The sequence below is a fragment of the Falco biarmicus genome, chromosome 11 (genome assembly GCF_023638135.1).
Source record: "Falco biarmicus isolate bFalBia1 chromosome 11, bFalBia1.pri, whole genome shotgun sequence".
In the NCBI taxonomy this organism is placed as follows: Eukaryota; Metazoa; Chordata; class Aves; order Falconiformes; family Falconidae; genus Falco; species Falco biarmicus.
Genome location: NC_079298.1, coordinates 2,936,557 through 2,956,299, shown reverse-complemented (window position 1 = coordinate 2,956,299; position 19,743 = coordinate 2,936,557). Strand labels below are relative to the sequence as shown.

Sequence of the window (19,743 nt, the reverse complement as noted above, 5' to 3'; positions counted from 1 at the left end):
ACCGCGGCCACACTTCTAATCTCTTAGCCAAGACCTTCCATGTCCTTTGATGTCTGGTGGAAATAAGCACAAGACACAATGTAATTCTGCTAGTGCAAATACATCTGTCATATCGTGTTAAACAGCATTTTTCTTTTTGGAACTTGGTTTCTATTTCTTTTGAGATCCCCAGCAAGTGAGATTCCTGGCAGCTATTGTCGCTCTGTTGAAGCACAGAGAGCCCCCCCCAGCCCGCGCCCAGCCGAGGACTTGTTAATAAGCCTTTGATGAGTGAAAGTCAGCAACATCTGTGCTGCGCCTGCCCTGGGCGCTGAGCTGCTGCGCCAGCTCCAGCGGGTCGTGCTGGCCAGGGCTCCGCAGCCACTGTCAAACCACACTTGGAACAGCACGTGGCTGCATCAGAGGGAGAGACGGCCAAGCGCTGGAGCTGCCTGGCACCTTTCTAATTACACAATGAGCTTACATTTCAGTTTAATAAGCTGACGTATTAAAACCGAAGCTTTTCACAAGAATGACTGCTCAGAGAGAGGTGGTGACAGAGGACTGCCGCCTGGCCTCCCGAGGAAGAGGAGGGAACCCAACAGCGCGGGCATCGCCTGGGATGGGGGAAGCTGGCCGCAGGCCTGGCACTGGACCTCTGCAGCTGGGGTGAGCCGCTGAGCAAGAAGGCTGCAGAGTCAGTCAGTGTCTCTCAGTCGCAGTTAATCATACAGATGATGGGAATTGCATAACTCTGCAAACATGTAATTAGAGTCTCTGTCTGGAATAAAGTTCAGAATCGGGATATAATATCGTTTCAGAATAAAGAACTGCATCTAGGTTTTCTTCATCCCCAAAGATGCTCTAGTGGAAAGCCTGCTCCAGCTTTCTTCCCTCTTCCTTCCCCTTTGCAAGGTGTCCAAGGCCTCACTACTCCAAGGCTGAACAGACACGAATCTCACAATCCCAAGCAGCGTTAAAGTTCTATTCTCAATTCTTCCTTTTAAGCCCTGGCTTTAATTTGCCAGCATGGCATTTCACAGATGATGGGAATGGATTGCTGTGTTCGAGTCTGCAGGCACCATGTTCACAATGCTTGTACCCCAAGGACAGCAGAAGCATGGTGACTGTTCGAAAAGCCTCACTAGAGATCCAGGGGAAAAGGTGTGACCAGAGACTACAGGCAGAAGCACGGACAACCTGAGCTCTGGCATCTGATGAAATCAAAATCGTTCCCCAGCAGCTTGTTGCCTAGACAAAACAAGGCACTGATCCAGTGTTTGACCTTACACCTTTTAAAGCACCAGAGTAGTTACATTAAGTGTGTACTTAAGTGTTTTGCTGGAGCAGCCCTTCCCAGGCTCATCTCTCTGTGGCTCCAAGCACATGGTCAGGTAATACCCAGGTAAAGCAGCAACCTCAGTCAGGGCTCAGGAACAGTGACAAAAAATAGCATTCAGCTTGCATGCAGCACAGGGCAAGCTAGATGGCATAAAGTGAAACGTTAATCAGTTGTGCTAGATAAGATGCCAGGAGAAAAGTTGACCCTGGCACATGTGCTGGACTTGCAGTGAAGCAGGGAACGCTTGCAGGAGGGCTGGAACATGCATCTTGTGAGATGACAGGCCTGTCACTCCTTCCAGCCTTAGAGATGTATCTGCTGGGAATACCACCAGGGATGCCATTAATGGATTGGAGTTAAACATGTTAATAATGGACACGCTAGGGAATCGCCCCCTACCAAAAAAAAGAAAGAAAAAATAAAACAGACAAAACCTCTGTAAGACTGTAATGGGCCAAAGTACACCAAAAATCAGCATGAAAGCAATTTCCACATACACACTGTCACTGCACCTCCTCTGCGTTTTGCAACAGAGCATTTAAAAGGTCAAATAAAAAGACTTTGTTTGCAATGTAAAAGTCAATGGCTTGAAAACATGTTACACAGTAATCTGCCGGCACCGAGTGGTGCCTCTTCCGAGCTGCCTTGCCATGCTGATTGCAATGCAATTTACACAGCTGGGCAGGCCCACAGGTGGCCAAAGCATGGCAGGCAGGTGGCTGCCTGTTAAGAGAGTGAAGGATTATGCAAAAGAGAGGACATTTCCCAGGGAACGAGATTTCATCTCCTGTTAACACCAGTGACCACCTAAAGCAGGTGCCCATAAATACAGGGGGGCATAAATGCAGGTTTCAGTGTAACATGGGACACTCACAGCAACCACCTAATCATGGCAATGATTTGACAAGCGCCTTCTGCATAAAGAGAGCCACAAGCCCCCCCAAACTTTAAAAATCCCTCCAGCTGGTGAAAGTGGAACATCTTTTAAAAGGTCTTTGCTGGCACATGCTGAATACAAGCTGCAGAGAAGTGCAGAGTCAGGTTTTACTGCTGCTAAACCAGCACCCCAGCAGCATCATGGAGGAACATCTGGATCAGAAGGCAACCCAGAGTCTTGACTGTTAGGGTCATCTGAATTCCTCTTCCTTATTTCTCTACGTGCCTACCAAGACACCTGTTAGGCTAGCTACCACAGCATTTTACAGATACCAAGGAAACTCTATCCCCTCACTTAGTCCAGAGTTGCAGCATGCCTGTAATTAGGTAGGACAAGAACAGACGGAAGGGAGAAGCTAAACCTGCTGGCTAAGTTTATCTGCAAGCCATCAGTGGCAGACTGCCACTCCACAGCCTCACAGTTCTCTCCTTTCTTATGTCCTGTCACTCCTATCTGATACAGAGCATTTAAACACTACAGAAAAATCTAGACCAGATAAATATACCTGCCTGCTTAGTCACCATCAACAAAGATTCCTCAGGTTCATCAGACAGCAATATCAGACAATATCTTAGCATAATCCACAAACTTATAACAAAGATTTAATATTATCTGTGTACAAATGAGTCCAGTAAAATAAAAGAAAGGCTAACAGCCACCTGTTTCATGACAGAAATTTCCATAAATGTCATGAAATTTTATGCTCTCATAAAACAGTGCAATGGAAAAAAAAACCCTTCCATTATTTCACTACAAGGGGCAAAAGCTTTCATGGTACTTGCCAGGACTTGTTCAGAGAAACACAAAAATAAGCACAGAGAAACATATTGAGAAAAAGGACAAGGCAGTAAAATTACCCAGAAAGCAGGCTGATAATTGAGGCTTACCAGCATGTCTTTGCATGACGGTGCTCTCATGTCACAGTTTTTGATTGCAGGATTTCTGGGACACAGACTGTGTCGTCCTCCCCTCTAATAATGATTTGCAGTTTTTACCACCAAATTTATCCCAGCCTGAGCAAGAGTCTGAATCACACCTGTGAGGAGGAAGAAAACAACAGTAATGCATTTCTTTTGTAAATAAACTGAAGCCAAGCTGGGGCACAGTGAGGATGGAAACCCAGTCAACTGTCCACTTCATCCTAGTAATAATTTTGACACAAATACTGGCACAACCATAGTCCAGATTACTCACCTTCTTTTCTATTCATCAGTTTATGGATTGCTGTGCATATGTCAGCTCCTGAAAAAAACAGGAGAATAGCACTGCAAGATACAAAAATATCAGTGTTTTGTCCCCATGTTCTGCATTGCTTGGAAATCTTCTGTTGAAAATTTTCTGCTCACACGTAATTTATATGAACGATGGGAAGTATGCAAAGTTTGAAAAAACTAAGCTGCAGAAAAATAAAAATTAATCAAAACTCAGTAACAACAAAGTATCCTATTTTGAACATATATATATTCAAAAGAGCACATTAATTTTTCATTTCAATGTTATTTTTAAACTTCATTTCTCAACTGTCTCAACCACTCCGTTCTCATTCTGCTGCGCTCTGGCAGTGCCAGCTGCCCTGGCACCTTTGCTGCATGGCTGCCGGCACCACAAAGCTCTCTTCAGCTTGTTCGTGTCTGCCAACCCCAAGTCATTTCAGCCAAATATTTCTAGTAACAGTCCCTCTCATCAACATCACAAAATCAGAAATGTGACGTGCTCTCCGTTAGGGCTTTGTCCATTTTAAAAACTCTATGCACGGCAGAAGAAAAGAAGTCTTCCTGCAGACTGGTCACCTCGATGTTTGCGATGGGTTATTGCTGCCCAGCGACAGCAGAAGCCTACAGAAGCTTCCAAGTTGTCTGCAAATATTAAGGACGGTCCCCAACAGGATAGATTAATGGGGGTGATGCAAGAAAAAACATTAGGGGACGCAACATAAATGCAACAGCCATGAGTTATGCGTTTACCTTGTTAATGTAAGTAGCATGTATTGTGTGCCTAGGCTATTGGTATTAAAAAAAAAAAAAAAGTGTATACATGCCAGGTATCTGCAAGGCTGTGTGTAATACATCCTTTGAAGCACACTTGCTAACATGAGGTTTTACTGCCTCGTCTTTGGTAAACTTCTTGACTAGAGGTGCTTCCAGAAACAAACAAACAGAACAACTCCAGCTTGTTAGTCTCAACACTTTACTTAAATTCCTGGTGAGAGATCTGTTGCCCCCAATTCCCTGAGGTTCATCAAAATTAGTTCCCACAGTGAATTACTGAAGGAGGGCCAAGGGAACAGCCCGTCCTACCCGACAGGTCAGTGGGTGGCATCACACGTTTCAAAACCCTTCTGCGTACTTTGGAATTTAAAATCATGTGCAGTAAATATCTGGCAACTTTTGACATGGCCAAGAAGGGAAGCGGACAAGTAGCAAATTCACTGTACACAAGCAACTGCAATGTGTTTCAGATCTTATGCAATATTTAAATCCCAACTCCCAGGATGCAGTGTCCTGTATCAGTACTAATGACTAAAACTATTGAAAGTCATTAAAGAACTTACTAATCAGTCTCTTAATTGAGGCTATCTGCTTCCCATTACACAGAGACAAATTAAGCAGGTTAAAACGGTTCCCAGCAAACATCTGTTGAAGCAACCCAAAATTAATGATAAATAAAACTAAGTTCCCTTTGTGGTTGATTCTTCTCCCATCTGTACCTATAAACATGCTATCAGTACTCATCAATCCAAAACAACTTTGAAGTACCTTCCCATCCTCTCGCAACATCTTCCCACTAGCCTCTTAATCAATGGTGAACACGAACTGCAACACTCTTTTCCCCACTTGAACATGTTCACTTGCCCACTTGCAGCCACCGCGGTGCCGCCTACACCTGGCAGCGCAGCGCGCTGAGCCGTGCCAGCACCATCCGTCAGCCCACTCCTGCCTGTGTGCCCTCTGCAGGGCAGCACACCGGTGCCCGTCCCCTCGGCCCAGAGCTGAAAAGAGACAGAGGGTGCGGAGCCGCAACAACGCAGTGGGTAGGGAACTGCATTTCAGTGTCACCACGGTGGCGCAGATGACGTGCCACGCTGTGGATAGCCCAGCAGTCACCCGTGCTGCTCCTTGCCCAGGCAGTACCTAGCAACACAGGTGCTGGACTCTGCACTTGCCAGGTAGCTAGTAGCAGCCAATATTTTTTTTTAAAAATAAAGTAGTGAAATCCCAATACTAGACCCACTGAGAAAGTGCTAGTAACTATCCACATTGCCTGCTCAAATGCTAATTGGTACATTGGAGAAATAGATGTAGTACACCATCTGGGCAGATCTCCAGAGTCATTTTCGAGAAAGGTATGTTCAGCACTGCACGTACTGGGCAAGGCTCTTCCTCCACCTCAGCGCTACCAGCACCGTTCAATATAGCGCACAGCATGCTCTGCGCATTGGCTGGTGCCCGAGCAGATAACCGTGATCTTCCTTCCCCCAGGGGCAGCTATCTCCAGACGTCAGTAAATTAGAGAGTCTCCTTGACACTGATAGACAAGTTGTCATGGAGCTATTTTTCTCTTTAACAGAGCTGCAGAGAGCTCTGCCTGCATGTCTGGCTCATGATAAATGGCCCAAGGTATTCATTTGCTCACTTGCTTATTGCATTGTCCACTAATACCTTTGCTCCAAGTACTCACATTGCTGTTGCTGCATGGTGCCTGGCTCCCACACTCCCCCACAGGCAGCAGCTATTTTGACAGTAAGAGATTTTAAAGGGTGTTAAGATCAAAGACCTTCTGCAACAGCTTCTTGGTCTAGCAAAGTGCAACACCAACAACGTTCCCCAGGCCAGGAGGAACCTCTCCAGACCTCACCGAGCACCAGGCGTGTGACAGCTCTCATTCCCCTGCAGTGCTCCCCTCTTCCCCAGCTCTGAACATGGCACAGAGCTGGTCCGGGCAGCTGGCCGAGGCTGATCAGTACCAGGAGATGAACGATCCACTGGGGAAACTACCCTTGCCATCCGTCATGCCGGTATTGAAAAGCCTGACTTCTGAGGGGTCTGGGGTATAAATACATACTCATAACCACCTGGATGGATTTTCAAACTAGCTAGATGTCCAGCTGAAATCGAAGTTGATGAAAATACTGGTATTAATAAGAATTAAGCATATTTCCAGAAAAAGTAAGCTTTGAGAAAATCCTAGTGGGCACCTAGCTGCCTCTTTAGGCACCATTACCTTTTAAATAGTGTCCCTCAGTGACAAGAAACGTCTGCCTTTGTTTAACACGCCCATACAAAAGCTCAGATAAAATTCCACAGAAGATGGCTAGGGAAAAGCTGCATTCGCAATTGAGTTGCTTTAGTGAATACAAGCAAATGAACTTGGAAGGTCACTGACATCTCTTGGCTGCCAGCCCACAGCCTGGTTTCGGAGCAGCGGATGCAAGCAGCCCAGGCACTGTGCACATGGTGGCCCACAAATGCCGGCCAGAGCTCCCCTCTGCCGAATGAGATGTACTGTACACATAGACTGGTAAATTGGGAATCTTATGGTTAGTTATTGCTGAAACAAGGTCATTTGAATCGCTCATCTATTACAGAACTTTGGCATTTACATTTTAATAACAATTTTCACCTTCCTTTCATGTTTTACATGTGCAGATGGATTTGACACATGCTACCAAGCGCTTCTTTGTGAATCTACATTTTTGGGATTTTTTTCCTTTCCAAACAAGAAAGCTGTTCTACGAAATCTAATGCACAAGTTGTCTGTCCTCCAGCTTCATCAATGCCAAGTTTCTAAGCAAGAGCCATCAGGAAGCTTTCAACCATATACATTCCAGACAGAGCTTTTACATATGAAATGCAACAAAAAGCCCACCGATGCCCCAGAACCAGCAGGGAGAGGCAAGTTTGCAGGCACAGACGACAGCACTGGCATCCGTAGGACCTTGCTGATTATCATGGATGCAAGAAAAAGCAGGAATCTAAAATCTGAACTGCAGCTGTGCAGCAGGACCAAGGCAAGGCGGGGAGAGCAGTCCTGGTGAGAGCACACTAAGAGCTTCCTTTAACCGTATATCCTCACCAGCAGAGACACGAGTTAATACTGGCTAGGCACAGACCCATCCCAATGGTCCTTCTCAAACCAGAGATTTCACGTCAGAGACCTCCCAATGAAAGAAACCTGCATCTAGCACCTTGGCATCTGAACTCAGAAATTACCATTTTCAATTATTGCCTTACCTCAACAAACGTGGCCATTCACAGGGGACAAGAGGATTCGCAAAACCAACCTCAGCTCTTACAAACTGAACTCAGCAAATCCAAGTTAGAAAAATCCTCTGCAACCTTGCATAAACACACCTTCAAGCTGGCACTCAAACTGCACTGAGCTAGCTCGTGCTTTTTCATCCTGGGAGAACAGAGGCAAGTGCATGGAAAACACAAGGGGGTTTTTTACGGTTGTATCACTGCTCTGGAAAGCTTACTCAGGAATCCATTATTAATGTTCAGATGATGGTTTGGACAGTTAACAGCGTTGACCCAAGGATGCAGACATGTGGCTTTCTGCAGAGAAAAGCAGACCAAACCCTGGAGGTCTGCCGCATAAATGCTCTGAGCACCCAAAGTCTCAGACTGAAGATATGTAAGGAACAGTGTTTTGGAAGCATTGCATGACCCCACTTCACAAACCAGAGTCACAAAAATAAAGAAGGAAATACATTTTTCTTTTCTTTTGATCTACTGCTGGCAGACTACTAGACTGAATTCATACTGCTGGTTGTGTCACACCCTCCTTCTCCTCTTCCTACATCTTTCATGTGCAAGCAGGCATATTAACTCAAACGTATCTCAGAGACATCCCAGCTTTTTCTGCACAGCTGAGACACAAAATTTCCTAAAGAAAGAAGCTGCTAGGGCATATAAAGCAGGTCAAAATAGTAAGACAAAAAAACTTAAGTGGCAGAAATTCTCTAGTTAGAGTTGCTGCTGGGTCTTATGCTGCCTCCACATCTTGAGAGTTTTGTATTATCATATTTTATAGAATATTGGATGAAAGGTGTCATCAGGAAAAATGGTGAGGAACATGAGAATAACACCAGAAAAGAAGAAAAGCAGGTAAGTTATCATCAGAAAACCTAGCCAGTTACAGATTTAAAGGATAATCCTAGTTTAATTTCTGTTCTCCAGACTCACAGGTCCCAAACAGACCCTGGTAATCAGCCTGTGAATGTACACCCTTTGGAAGGTTTTGCAGAGCTAGCAATTATCATAAAATGGCATTTTAAATGTTTTCTACTCCTAATTGTCCATATCACCACCCGCTATAACAAGGGCGCTGCACAAAGTTTTTCAGAAGGAAGCTGCTTCATGCACCTCTGGCTGGAGACAGTCTATACTGAACTCTGACCCCTTCGGATGGGATAAATTAGCAAGGCTCATGCAAAAAAAAATTACTCTTTCTTCTGATTCTGCACCATCTGGCTCCACACACAGCTACGAGCACTAGATCAGACTAAGTATCTGACATGAGCTCACAAAGAGCAGGAAAAGATTTGATTGTTAGGTTTTCCAGAAAAAAGATGAAAAAATGTTTGAAAAAACTTGGCTCCAAATTTATCCAGGACATGGTTTTTCAGCCTTCAGAGTGAAAATGCATGAGATGGAAATAGTCTGGTTCAGCCCCAGCACAACACAAAAGCTGTCCCGCCTAGCACAGAAAGGCAAAAGGGGATTTTGACTCCTTGCAGCCATCCCATTGGTATGAAATTGGCAGCCATGATATAATTGTATCCAACGCTTTTGATGGTTGAAAAAAGTTAATTAGAACTTCTGAAACAATGAGACATCCAATTTTTCAAATATGATTCATCCTGTGTCTGAACTAGTCTCCTGAGGGTCATTCTCATAGTAAATTAATCTTTCTAATGTCAGACATAAATTATCAGCAGTGACACCATGACCACGGTGTCAGCAGCAGCAATGGCCTTGCTGCAGACAGGCATGGTAGTGACACTGATGATATCGAGGCTGACAATGTAAAAAATTAGCTTACAATTAAAATAACTCCAATGACATCAAATGCAAAAGAGGCTCATTCAGACCTTGACCAAGCCTGCCTCTAGTTGCAAGCTCTGTTTCTTCAATTTTCCCATCCGGAGATGATGGGGCTAACACCACTAGCCTTCTCTGTACAGTGCTTGAGTGGTGCTGTCAAAAAGTGCCAGACACCTTGACAAAAGCCACCTATTCCTGCTGCTCCTAGTCAGTGGAGAGACAAAAGCTCCAATGACTGTTGCTGGGACCTTTTAGGGAGGGAGGAGATGGATGGGTAACAAACCAGCTGATACGTCCCTGTTGGACATGCACTGATCATATTGCCTTCTAGTCACTCAGACATGGACATGAGCCTTAACAATTAATCAGAGTCACAGTATGGTTTGCATTGGAAGAAACCTTCAGGATCACCCAGTTCCAACCCCCTGCCACGGGCAGGGGCACCTTCCACTAGCCCAGGCTGCCCCAAGCCCCGTTCAGCTTGGCCCTGAACGCATATTAAACAAGATTTCTTTTTCGCTTGACTTTAAGCACTGAGTATTACAGCAGAAGCTCCTGAGCTCAGTTCAGTTGTGAAATTCTAAGAAGTCACAACACGCACTGGGAGTTGGGTAAATAAAACATAGCAAGTAGCTCTTCTAACTATTCAACAGCCTTTGCCTTGGAGATCACAGCACTCTTTTAAGGAGTTTTAAGCCATTAAATGAATACATCCTGGAAGTAATTTTGTCTGCTGCCTGTTTGCAAGCGGGTCAGATAATATGATAATATTTCATATTTTTCTTGGCAAGATGAACTTCAGAACTGGGTTCTAGCAAATATACTCTGTGATCTAAACCATCATTTGATATGTCATCAAAATTCTACAACATCTGACCAAATATTTTTTTATTTTTTTTTTTTGTCAAGCACTCTTGCCAGGAGAATTATTAGCCAGGATTTGCAAAAAAATGAAGAAAAAAAAATCAATATTAGCACAGGCAGAGCAAATTCATTTGCTGATTAATGCAGGTATTGCTTGTATTTTCTTTTACAGTCTCAGTTATCATCGGCAATATAAAGGATGCAGCAACTGTTTAACCACATAACCTTTAGTGTCACTTACAAACCAGGCTTAAATCATGGCCCGGCTGCAAATTTCATTAAGCCTGGAAAGGTGTTTTGCTGAAGAATCCAATACTAGCACTCATTAAAAAAATATGACACTTAAAAATAAGATGTGTGACTTTTGTCTTTCTGCATTTCCCAATTGACTGGCAGGCTGGATTTCCCCTTCTGCTCCCCACAGGTGCCAACACAGTTGCCCCTCAACCCTCACAAGCTGTGCCTTGGCCAGAGCGGCGGGACCCCCCAGGGCAGCTTGGCATACCCCCAGGGTAGGTCGGCGTGCCCCTGAGCTCCTGTTCCACCTGCTCAGAGGCCCCTGTCCTCCACCACGGGCACAGAGCCTGCAGCTCTGCTGTTGGCACCGCATCATGGCAAGGGGTGATACTCAGTCTGTAAGCACAGCGTTGTGAATGCGGGAAGCTGGTGAGTAGATGAGGATGTGGGGAGGTTGGAGGCAGCAGGGTCCAGCCAGTTCCCCTGTGCTGGGTGCCTGTTTAACAGGTGCCTGCTGGCAAGGCTGGCAATACCATGTCGGAGACCCCCTCCTCCAACAGCCACCTGGTCTGAAAAGGTGATGCCACAAAGAGAGGGGAACGCAAGCACCACAACCACACATGCAGAAATATTTCCAATAGCTGTATTAAATGGTGGAAACTTCTTCCTGGCAGCAAATGCCCTGCAGACAAAACACGAGCCAACACCACCTCCCCACACCAACGTCATCATTTTCGAGAAGGTGCTTGGCAAAAGTTAATCTAAATTAACAAGAGTTGTGAATATAGAGCAGATTAACATCATTGTATCTTCACATGGACAGCCTTATTCAGAAGTTCAATTCCCCTGGTTGCCTTAAACTGAATTCTCTTACCGATTATACTACAGTAAGGTGGCAGCTTTCAGCCTTCCTGGGATTTGCAGTCCCCTGGAACTGCAGGGGGGGGACATCGCGGACCCCCACAGAGCAGTGCAGGGAGCGGACAACATCCTTCTCCTGGGTTCGGCTCTCAAGCAAACCCCACGGCTCCCTGAAACAGAGACTGAAAAATGGCTGGCTAATTCAAAGAAAAGCCACATTAGTTCTGCCTAGGAAAGTTAATGCGTTAAGTAATCTACGTTAATTGTCAATGTGGACATTTTCCCTCAGTACCCTGCTCAGACGGATGACCAGCACCACAAGGGTCGCTGGCTTTTGGTAGGAAACTGATAGACCTATAGATAAGGATTTTGTAAACTTCATAAAAGCTCAGCAATTTACATTTTGTTATTTTAAAAAACTCTCCCAGACATGCAATTGAACACTGCATTCATAAATCTCACACACAATTAAGAGTCACATCTAAATCCTGTAGATTAAAAGTCAACGCACAAAGCGTAGCACTGACCAGTCCCGCTGCCCTGGTAATGCCGAGCACCATTTTGGCAGGAAAAACCCTATCCCACCTATGCCGCTACAGCCGTCCCAGTGGCACCAACAATTTGAAGACCAGTTTAAACCCTTGAAGCCAAGGGAGTCATGCACACAGCGGTGGCAGCACAGATGCCAGGTGAGCGGCCATACCCATCCCGGAGGGCCGGTACCGGTGGGGAGGCGGTGCCGGTGGTTTGCTGCAGGAGCAGGATGCCATGTGTGTTGCCCTCCATGAAGATGCCGGCTGTTATGACAAAGCCATTCCAGCAGCCAGCAACTGGTGCTGTGCTTGGTGGCACCCCCGCCAGCCTCAGCGGTGCTGCCGCCTTCCCCTCGGCTGCCGACTGGCAGAGCCCTGCCAGGTGGCGGGCCGCTCAAGCCGCCCCGGGCAGCCATGAAGGGGGTCTCCCTGCAGCCCGAGGGGCTGCCCGAGCACTGGGCCAGAGTGGCCACTGACAGGCCAGCCAGGGCACCCAGGGCCATCAGTAATGGCTTCACGGTCAAGAGACGACTCACCCGAAACAACATGAAACGGCACGGCCGGCCCTTCTTTCAACCAGAGACGCCCCCGTGGTGTGGCGGCCTGGCTCCGTGGCGGCCGGACGGGGAGCGCTCACCACCGCGGGGACAGGCATGCTCAACAGCCCCGGGCCAGCCTGCCACTCCTCAGCCGACACCGCACCATAACCACAAAGCAAACTATGCAACAAAATAAATGAGGCTGGTAATTTGTATCGTTCCACTGCTTCGTGAGCATAGTGAAGATTGTAAATTGGGTGCTGTATTAAAAATGACAGAAACGCATTGGTTGCCGTACAAAGAGAGTGATTTTACTCAGTTGTTTGCACATTTCAGCATCTGCAGGCAGTGACAGGCCAGATGGAAATGGCAATGCAGAGATGCTGAGGCAGCCACGCTGCTAGGTAATGCACAGAAACACCAAACAGCCGGGGAAACGCCTACACGGTGGCAGTGCATTTGGTGGCAGCACAGCAGGAAGACCAGGCAGGGGACACCGGCTCCCCAGGCAGCCCAAGGAAGCCAAGGAAGCAGGGATCCACCCTGAGCTCCACCACTGCTCCCGAGGGAGCAACCCTGAGCCCTCCTCGAAGCAGCACATCACCTCCGAACGCACTGTGATACCCTGGAGTGAGGGGCAAAAGGAGCACGTAAATGGGAAGACACAGTTAGAGAGGAGTCACCCGCGCAGGCTCATCAGAGCCAGGGAGCACATCACCCAACGCCTGCAAAGTGGCTGCGGGAGCACAGCAAAAGCAAGCATAGGAACAAAATCTTGGCACACCAGGAGGATGCTGGGCCTGAAGAGAGCGACACAAGCTGTAACGATCAAAACAAGTCTGAAAAGTAATAACAGAGGAGCTGTCTGTCTGAAACAAAAAGATCAGTGGCTCCAGACACTTTTTGTTTATTAAGGTTTGTTCTTCCTAAAGGGCTTTACTTCAGGGTGATCTTGCATTATAAGGCAGGATTACCCTCACTTCCTCCATTCTGCCAAGTACAGAATTCTGTTTATGAATTATTGAACTCTTCATTTGCTGTGCGCACTCTGGGTAATAGAAGCCTGTGTGTTAAGAGGACGACCTGCCGATTATTGAATTTTCATGTGCTTTATTAACATGGCACATCAAGTATACACACATCAACAGAACACTGAAAAAAAAAAAAAACCTGTTTGCTTTAGACTCAAATATTATGCAAAGCAAAGAAATTATTACAGAAAGGACTTCCCTCCCAATTTGTTAGCAGGTGCAATTATTGTGCCACTTAACCTGACTATTTTAATGTTCATCTCCTTCTCTACTCCCTGTGAAAGCTTTATTACCAGCACTATAATCATTTAAAAATAAGCTAAAGCCTTAGACTGCTGAAGAGTTTTGGTTTTAGAGCTTAAATAGAGGTGCATAGCAAGGATCACCGAATCGGAAGGAAGCTGGCATGTACTGTGCCTGCTGTTGGATACATCTCCAATACCATTGCAGGGAATAAAATAAACAATCCCCAGTTTTAATTAAAGGTGAAATTATGGATATAGCTCTTCTGATGCCAGCATGAAACAGAGAGAGTCAGCGGTTACCTGCATCCCTTAGCACTGGTCAGGCAACTTGGTAAGATGCCTTTTTTTTGTTTGTTTGTATTTGTCTCTATCAATCACACATATCCATACCCAGCTGGTAACTAAGTACCACACAACCGCTCGCTCACTGCCCTCCCCCTCTGCAAAGGGATGGGGAGGAGAAACAAGAAGGAGTGTAAAACTTGAGGACTGAGACAAGAACAATTTAAAAATTACCAAAAAGACTCCAAAATCAGTAATAATAACAACAAGAATAATAATAATAAAAATGAAATACAAAGGGAAGGGAGAAAAGAAAAGAAGTGATGCACAATACAGTTGCTCACCACCCACTGAGCGGTGCCCAGCCAGTCCCCGAGCAGCCAACTCCCGGCCAGCTCTCTCCAGTTTATACACTGAGTGTGACATTCCATGGTAGGGAACGTCCCTTTGGCCAGTTTGGGTCAGTTGGCCTGGCCATGTCCCCCCCAGTTTCCCATGTCCCCCCCAGCCCTCCCGCTGGCAGAGCCTGAGACACTGAAGAGCCCTTGACTTGGTACAAACAGCCCCAGCAACAAGCAAAGCCACCAGCGCTGCTCTGGCACCAAAGCCATCCCACAGCTGCACCAGCAGAAAAAATACGGAAGAAAATTAACTCTATCCCATCTGAAACCAGGACAGTATCCAGAAAGAGTAATAAAAAACATGGCAAAATCTAATTTCTTTCCAGACACCAAAGAGATATTGTCAGGCACTCTTTGCATTATTTCATCAGCAAGAAGCTAGACTACAATGAAGGCAACTACTGCAACTACACTGCAGCGATAATGTCAGGGTTATAAACAACACCCTCTTGTTATAACACCACTTGTTATAACATAGCAAGTTATAACTTAAGTAACAGGCTTCAGATATAGTTTAATAATTAAATAAATCGGGTATCAGCTGCTCTTTGATAACACTAGTTTGGAATGGCCTGTACAGGCTGGTTCTACACAAAACAACTGCATGCAAAAACTGCATGGAACTCATTAAAGTAGCATCAAAATTAGAATATGACTTTGTGACTTCCTTGTCACTCTTTGATTCTCTTATAGACCTTCCACTTCCAAACATTTAGGCAGGCGTTTAACAAAGCATTCAAGGAAAACAATCAGGAGGGTACTGAACGACATGACTAATATCTGACATGTAGAAATACTGTTGACATACACGACATTGCTCATGTATGTAGGGTTAATTGTGTGTGTAGGAAGCCTGCTGGATCAGAGTCGGCACACTGCAAGCTCCAGCTGCACCATCAGATCTCTGCCTGAGAATGCTTCTGGAGAAGGACATGCTTCAGGAACTGCCTGAGCCTAATGAGGTACAGCAGGCTTTGCTGAAAGAAGGCCTACATACCACAGATGAAAACTTTTTTCCAAATTTGAAAGGGAAACGTATTTCACAAGATACATAAAAATGCCATCAGGAGTTAGTAAAACTATTCATATAAAATAAAATTATCCAGTATGCTTATTCAATCATACTCTGTCATTTATCTGTCTTTACATATGTAGAAGAGAAAGAACTACTTCTACTTGTTAGATGCTTAAGCTTTTTGAAAGAGTAATGTAATAAGTGAATTGATAAGTAATGAAAGCATTAACTGTCATATAAAGATTATGACTCTGGTGCTCAGTAGTGCAATCAAATTTAATGTTTGTTTCTCTGTCTCTGTGACTAACGATAAGATTTCCCTTGTGAGTATCTAAGCAGCTGACTGACAACATTAGGACAACTGCTCTTGGGTAGCCAATGCCATTCATTACTAACCATGTTGTTAAAACTAAGTTTTTGCAACTACCTTAAGTGCTAAGTGAGAAGATATTTAGGTATGATTACCTACACAATAAATATACATAAAACTATCCCTAAACCTGAAAAAAAAAAAAAAAAAGAAAAAAAAAAGAAAAATAAGGACTCATCTGAATAATATTGAGATGCAACGATGCATTCATTTTTTTCAGTGATGAGCCTTTAATACAGGTATGATTACCTTCACAAACACATATTTATAGTTCTCATTTCTGGAAAAAAAAAACAAACAGAGAAGCATTAATAACAACCGAAGATCAATCAAAATCAGAAATGATTTCTGAAAAAAAAAAGGGTAATTGAGAACCAGAAAACTTGACACTTATAACAAATGGTTCTTGAGGGAGAGGCATTATTTCTGAAACACATTGACTGTTACCTAATTAAACAGAGGAAAACATTCTGGTGGCTAGATTCCCAGAACCCTAACACCACAGTTGTTCTTCAGGAGTGCTTATTAGTAAGAACAGTGGTACTGTTTTATAGTAGTGTGTGCACTCTCACAGAAGAGTTCAATATTATTCTCTAAAATTCATCCTTTCGGAGACAAGGAGCATCTCACGGGACAGCAGAATGTGTGAGGACTTGCAGAACTGGCTGAATCATTTAATGTGGATCGTTCATCTCGCTCACACTGGAATTTTGTAGAAAACATTACTCACTGTTTCCTCTCATCACTTGACCAACCTCCACAATGTCTCAGATGTCTGGATGAAATGATCAGTCTTCGGTAACGGCAGTAACGATCACCCTGTCCTCTGCTCATCCAAACTAAGTTTCACCATCTCACACAAAAATGCCACAACAGACAGCCCCAGCCACAGCTGGTGCCAATGAGATATTAGCGGTGTCCCAACAACAGGAAGAAGCTGAACAGATCTAAGTTAGGTCAGCTATAATTGCACTGTATTAATCAACGGGATCATCCTCCCAGCAAAGCTGGGGTTTCTGTTGTGCTCCCTGCATGCTCGCTCCTCTGCCCTGCGTGGGCAGAGCTGCTGCCACATCCATCAGGCATCAGGTCCCAGGGGCTGACTGGCTTTGGAAGCTGGATGGCCATAACACTGTTCCTGTCTGGTTTTCTGAGTCTCATTTTCCTTCCCATTCATTTGCATCACTATGTGCATCCCTGTTTATCCAGGCCTTACAGCAGCAAACCACCCTGTCATTCAACACAGCTCTGCACCGCAACACCTATCGAATTTATTGAACGCTTCCTCAACCACCTGAGTTCTTGGTGATCTGAACTTATTTAATGTCCCTGGGAGATTCAGTTAGTCAAGATGGTACAATACGTGATATACAGGATGTGACTGATGTTAAATCGACTACAAGATAATTAGATGCTAATGTCACCATTGTGTCAGGATGACATGAATGTCACTATCTAACACATCTGTGTAATTTCTGAGTGACTACGGTGTCACCTTGAAGCTTGTTAAGACACTCTGATGGTGGCAATGATGACATGATTGCAATATTGCCCCACACATAGGGTGTGCTGTTTGGGTGCAGGCAGATACCGATCACTGCAGAGGCATAACAGTTTCACCTGCAGTCATCAAAAAGCCTACAACCAAAGCAAAGCTAACAACAAAACTGAACTGAAATGACTTTCTTCACTCTCACCTGAGCTCCCACCTGAACTCCTCCCTCACATGCATTCACACACTTGGAAACACTTGGTTTTCTCTGTTCTCTGAGGCTTAGATCTGGTGATCCCGAGTTAATGATTGCAGTACACACAACACACAGAAGCTAGATGAAGAGTAGGCAGATGTTGGTGGCTTTTCTCTTCTCTCTTAACCTGGAGAAGCATGCTGTCCAGCACCAGCTGGAACATGTGAATGCAGCCCTCAGGGTCTGATCTTGGATGACACCCTGCATCCCTCGGGTGCTGGGGCAGGCGGGAGTCCACCGCCAGGCGCTCAGGGTGGATGTGGGGTTCATTGCTCCATGCCAGCTCGTGGCTCTGCAGGCCTGGCCACTTGCTAACGGCAGTGTGCCAGCAACACGTGAGTCGCCAGCAGTGGAGCCAGGGGGAAATCTACTGAATCTACTACTTTGGAAGAATGAGTTAAGAGAAGTTGTGGAAATCCTTATTTTGGGGGGAACCTGAAGAGTTCCTGAGAGAAGAACCTGAGAGAAGAAACCAAAGGACTTTGGGGGTGGAGGGAAGAAAGAAGGTGCCAGAGCACACCACCAAAATAAGTGGTACAATTCATGTTGAATCTTCTGGTGGATTAACATATACAGAGCTGCATTTCATGAAACTGCATTTCCCTCCCCCATTTTTTTCAGCTCAAGATGCAAACTCTGACCAGGTATTAATCATAATGTTATACATAGGTCAAGAAACTCTGGCCCTTTAAAATGTACACGATTCCCAATTCTTCTCATATTGAAGCTACAATATTTACACTGATCCACAAAAGTAAAGCATTCCTGAAGCGAACTGAGAAAACATTACTTGGGTACCTGACTATCTAAAGCTCTCCCATGATTCACTCCCACTTGCTTTTCTTTTGCTCATTACACAGGCGTGTCTCCTCCCATTGCATCCCACCACCCCACCACCCCCACCCCGGAGCACCCTCCCTCCTCCCACCTTGCCCAGCCCCTTCTCCCAGCCTTGCAGGTGAGAGGGCAACAGAACATCCTTGAATGGACATACTTTTAATCGCTAGACAGGTGAGGACATAAAGCCTGGCCTTGAACATACTAATTAACATGTAGCTGAAGAATGAAGGCACAATCTGGGATATTTTCCTACAATGCCAAGTTAAAAACCAAATAAACACAGAAAGAGAGCATGCCATACCCGTTTAAAAAAAAAAAAATATCACAATGCTTTATGTTGAAATACTAAGAAAGAAATAAGAAGCTGCCCTGCTTGGTGCAGCCAGGTCTATGCAACTCTGCCTCCAAGGTTTCTGTTCTGAGCTGCCTCCCAGGCTAGGCACCTGGATGTTTTCCGGGGTGTATTTCAGTGACAGTTCCCCACCCTGGAGCCCTCCTCTCAGGGAACGGTGCCCACTCAAGCCCATGGCTCTCCCCCTCCACCGGCTGCAGCCACACCACAGGAGCTGCAGCAGAAGCTTTCCAGTGGCCGCTGCAGCATCAGGACCGAGCACTGCCCCGCGTTCCAGGTGATAATGACAGGGTAAATGAGAGTTCAGCACCCACCATGCATACAACACTTCTGCTTTTATGAGATCTGCTGTGTAAAAACTGTCCTCTTCTGTACCACGAAACAGAACTTATTTTAATCTCTGCTGAATCTTATCAGACATGCTGTACCTATCAGCTCTTTGACACAAAAATCAAAGAAACACTCAAAATAAAAGGAAACTGGTATAAAAAGGAAAAGGAAGAGGATATCTACAAAAATATCATGAACTTTAGATGCACAAATATATTTCAGAACTCCCTTTTTTTAAAAGAAGTTGTTGCAGCCAGATGTCTGGTTCAGAACAAAGAGGATCAGGAGTAGCCCCATTGCCTACAATAAAACACTTCCTACCTACCCTGGCTTTGAATTTAATTGAGAAGTCAATATTGGCCTTTGCATTTTAATTATACTCAGAAAACTTTCTTAGTTAGGGGGCATTTAGGAGTGCAGGCAATCTATGTCCTAATAAACACATTTGCCTGTGGTTTGTGAGATTCAGGCACGTACATCCGAGGCTTGAATGCCTTCTACTGGGAACTCTGCGGAAAACCCGATATGGATAACTGTGGAAAACCACAGTGGGGCCAGTGGAGCTGAGCTGCCGCCAGCTGCTCTCACCCAGCTCCTGGGAGACGAAACACAGCCAGACCGTCCACATCTGCAACTTCTGTTTCAACACCGACAGCTCCCAGCGCTGTGTCCTGTGCCGGTAAACAGTATTTATATATGCAAGTGACCGGATAGGTGTATAATTGCCCCTGTATATTCATGCTCAGTGGGAGTTTTTGAGTGCTGGGCATGTTCAGAGGCTTGACACTAAA

At 45.3% G+C, this 19,743-nt stretch overlaps 1 long non-coding RNA gene across 3 annotated transcripts in view; it reads right to left on the bottom strand.

Annotated features, from left to right (window-relative positions):
- Positions 1-19,743, bottom strand: part of LOC130156650 (uncharacterized) — a 92,415-nt gene that overhangs the window by 42,120 nt on the left and 30,552 nt on the right. For 2 of the 3 annotated variants that reach the window (XR_008824540.1, XR_008824539.1), the window contains exons 3-4: positions 3,453-3,500; positions 3,146-3,294 (exon numbers count right to left, since the gene is read on the bottom strand). This is a non-coding gene — a long non-coding RNA (uncharacterized LOC130156650). Of the gene's footprint in view, positions 1-3,145; positions 3,295-3,452; positions 3,501-11,279; positions 11,449-19,743 lie in introns of all 3 variants that reach the window. The other variant, XR_008824541.1, reaches the window with a different exon arrangement.